The sequence below is a fragment of the Cynara cardunculus genome (genome assembly GCF_001531365.2).
Source record: "Cynara cardunculus var. scolymus isolate 2C chromosome LG 12, CcrdV1, whole genome shotgun sequence".
Lineage (NCBI taxonomy): Eukaryota > Viridiplantae > Streptophyta > Magnoliopsida > Asterales > Asteraceae > Cynara > Cynara cardunculus.
The window spans coordinates 3,880,788-3,885,604 of record NC_037539.1 but is presented as its reverse complement, the minus strand read 5'-3'; positions in this window follow the sequence as shown (position 1 = coordinate 3,885,604).

Sequence of the window (4,817 nt, the reverse complement as noted above, 5' to 3'; positions counted from 1 at the left end):
TTGTTTCATTGGTAATAAATTTTCTTTAAATGAATTTAATAAAATATTTAATTTAATTATTAATTATAAGTTATGAAAAAAAATACTAATTAATTAGAATATATGAGGTAGATCAATTTTATTTTTATTCATATTATATGTAAGCGAATGATCGTGTGAAAAAGAGAATTAAGATGAGAAACGTAAAAAGAGATTTGGACTCTTGATCACTTTTAATCTCAAATTCACATATGAATCACGCTGGATATGATGATTGACAAGGTGCATCCCGATGTATCTCATCCTAATGTGCATCCAAATGCGTGGAGATTCATTCTTACGTTTCTCAGCTTAACTATCTTTCTCATCAGAACCTAACTTATTATATATAATGATTATCTAGAATCATAAATCAATATATATATTTTTTTAAATTTGTTTCAACAAATCCAAAATTTACAATATATATATTTATATATAATCAATTTTAAAGTTCTTTTAATTAACATATCATATTGTTTTAATTTTGTTTTACTATTTTTTTTTTGTATTAATACATTATATTATTAAATCAATATATATATTTTTTTAAATTTGTTTCAACAAATCCAAAATTTACAATATATATATTTATATATAAGTCAATTTAAAGTTCTTTTAATTAACATATTATATTGTTTTAATTTTGTTTTACTATTTTTTTTTTGTATTAATACATTATATTATTAAATATTTATTTTAATTGCGTTATAAAATATTGTAATCGACTAATTTTTCAAGATGTCTTTTTTGGTCATTTTATATGTTTATCAGCCAGTCTTTTGCCAAATATCATTTGTTCATCTGCTAATTTATCAACCATCAATTAGTTTATCAACAATCAACTAGATCATCAGCTAGTTTGCTAAACATAGCCTAAATATGCTAATGTTTCTTTTTAAATAGCAAAACTTAATTAGATCTTTTTGGGTATGCACCATGGCCATGGAAGGATCATCATTTAAAAAAGATTGTAATTTTAATAGATCATTTGAAATTTCTTTTATTATGATAGTTTATACGTTATTTATCAATTTTAAATCTGTCGTAGACAAGCTGCAGTAGCGCATTTAATTGTCCATTAGTTGTTGCAGAAAATTGATCCAAGATGACAGGGTATTGAATTTAAAACGACCTTTGCTCCACTGCAATGGTGAATTCCATTTTTTTAATATGAGGAAGTACCACTATTACAAAAAAATGTTTTGAATGTGTATTATCTTTACGTAATTATTATTTTTGAACTACAGTCTTTTTGAGTTTATCCTCCAATGGTTGTGGTCGACCATGGCTTTACTCTTTAAACACAATAGAGAATGGAATTTGAACTCATGACTTAATGTTATTATTCAACAAAATAATGTCAAGCAGAACCAAGTTGTAGCAATTCCACCCATAAGGTAATAGGTTACTCCTACAACACGTTCTTGTATAATGCTTAAGGCTCTCCGATGGGTACACATCCTTTTGTTACATAGGTTTAGAACTTTTATATATAATATTTCTTGTATGAAATTGTTTTTCAGAATAGCTTGTAAATTAAATTTCAGAAGTAAAACTTTTACTTTTTTGGTTATTGACATTTATTTGATAACTCATACCAGTTAATGCTTAAATATTGGATTAAAACTCAAAACTTGTAGGTTGTCATGAAAATCTTCGGTATTTAATGCATACACAATCACATATCAACCCCAAAATTTGACTAAAGAAGAACCCAAAATATGTTCAAATAGGAATCTCTTTGATTAAGAGAATCAACAAGATCGTTAGAAGTTAAGTTATTTCTTACCAAAATATTATATATGTTTTTTTTGTGAATGGTGTGACAACTCATATTACATGTATAGAAAGTGAGATATATGAATTTCTTAGAAGACTTAAATTGTACGTTAAAAATAACTTCCACCTTGGCTTTTGGGCTTGGGGCGTCTTAGATGGTATCATCGAGATGCTGGGGACAAACCTCGTCTCTTAGTTCATCAAGTAAAGGGTTGGGCAATTTCGATGGGGAAAATGTTTTTTTCTAAATCTAATTAACATGTTGTTAGATGAGGTATTATGTTCCTTAATTGCATCCATACGCCCCAATTATATCATATGAAGGGTCCATTGCATATGTACATATGGATCATTATATTATTATCATATCAAGTATTGGTGCAAGTTTATAGAAACATTTTTATTAACACGTATACTTTGCAATTCCAATAATTTTCATGAAAACTGACATATTTTATAAGCTAATATTTCCAATTGCTTGTGAAAGAATTAATTATTATCGTGATTGTATATATTGAGTATTTATTCTACCCTAAATATTACCTTGGATGAGTATGTATACACATAAGTCAGGTCATTCTTCGACTATCCATAATATTTATACTACGTCGTTATATTTTCATATGTATTATTTCAATAAAAATAATGATTGTAGTCTTCACACTTGTAGCTTTAGCATTTGTGATCCTTTATACATCACATAAAATCAAAAAGCAAAGTTGATGATCGTTAATAAGACAAAGAATACGAGTCTTCTCTTTATTTCTATAATAATCATGACATTTTTAAATCATTGGAGTTCACATAAATTATTTTTTGGCTTATGGCCGAATCAAATTGTTTTGATCCACATATATTATCTCTAAGATATTAATAGCAACTAAATGGATTTGCATGGGAAATATTGTCTTATAAATACCTTGTTAAAACGCCAAAAAATATTATATAAACATACTGTAACACTTTTAGATACAACGTTTTATTGTTTAGTCTTATAAACTTAAATCCTAGACAATGTACTATCAAGACCCTTTGAACATTTTATTAATCTAATTTTGTTGTGGCAACATTCAACACCTTACATTTCTCCAAACATGTTGTATTACCAAACCAAGCTATACCCATGAAATTAATATTTTTGCCACTAATTCAAAGGATATTATTAAACTGCATGTTCTATGACGAAATGGGCAATGCCATTAAGTCATGTGGGACCTTCATCCAGTGGATTTTTATTTTAAATAATGTGCCACGTAAGGTCGTCATGACGTTTATTGCAGTACAAATCATATAAAGTAATAAAAATTGAAAAATAAAGAAAAACTATTGATACCAAATATACAGAGGTCGTATAAATGATATCAAAAATGTAAAATCAGGATTAAATCTATTGACTCTCTACTCGCTACGTGTACGTTCTTCAATTTTCAAACAATTTGTGTTTGACATTTTGTGTACGTGAATGTTAATAAGTATTTACCTATTTAAGGTTGGTTTATGTCTCCTTTTTATATTTATTTAAGTCATAGATCTCATACATAATTATCATTTATCCTTCAAGTTAATTATATATCAATGTAACCACACATCTCAAAATAATGCATTGTAACGTGTCATAACGCGTTGCAATACAAGTCAAACCATAAAGTAGAGTTAATGTGACGACGAACCCATATCTTAACTTCATAACGCACCATAACAAGTTATTTATAACAGTGATATATATAGATCTACTAAGAATCAATACATTTATATCCATTAATATCTTTTAATTGATAATTAATGTATTATTTCCAACTTGCTCTTGAATGATTGTCCTTTTTAGTATTTAAATAGTAGTACAGTGCCTGATGTTTTTAAAGACAATAGGGACACCAATTAATTGTATATATCTTTATACTTTTGTTTGATAAAAAATTTAAGAATTATGTTGATTATATTTTTATACAACCATATTAGTAATGTTACTTTTGTTCAAGTTAATTATAAGCAAACCAATCAAAAACACAAGGGAATATCGGTTACACCAAAATATTAACATCTATTGTTGATTATTGAGATTATAATTGAATAAAAAATATATAGCAATAAAATTATACTATTATAAAAAAAAATATACAAAGATGATAAAAAAAATGGCTTGCAAATTACGTACTAGGATTAAATCCTCTATTGATTTTGTAATCTTTCATTTATGGTGCAAAAGATTTCTTGGCGATTTGATGCCGATTGCTTAAAAAGATGCATCTTATATTGAATAATATAACCGGAAAGAGAACAATGGGTTTTTTAGAATTGAAAATATGGACTCTAAGGAATTAAGTGCTCGATCGAACCATCTCATGATCAAAATGGGACCAACTTGTGCAAAATCCAACCTAGAGATCGATATCAAATCATTATCTTGAAGTTGTTATTCCTTTGAAGCCAAGTGCGCATACATACATACATACATACATATACATATACATGTACATATATATATATAGACTTGGGATCACGTGAGACCAAAGGTTTTCCGTGAGACCCGTAAGACCAATTCTCAACCCTTGGATTAGATCTACAATCTGAACATTCATAATCACAAAATTGTCACGAGACTTCTCAATAATCACAAAATTGTCACCGTACGACTTTAGACCATTAGGTCATTAGCTTATAAAGTTGATAATGAACATAAATTGGTCTTACGGTCTCACGAAAAACCTTTGGTTTCACGTAATCCCAAGTCTATGTATGTATGTATGGATGGATGGAAGCTGAAACACCTTTTGAACCAATAGGGTTTTATTAGTTAGGTGGGCATACCCAAAACATCTAATATACCTACAAAGGGAGTGATATTCTTTGTATCTTTTCTGCAAAAAAATAGCTTAATCTTTTCAGTAAAAACTAGCTTAATAGAAAGATGGAGCGGGATGATGTTGAATGGTGTTTCAATGTGAGATATATGAAACATGTCTTTCAGAAAATCTGGAGTCTAATTATATATATATATATATATAGATGTTTGAACA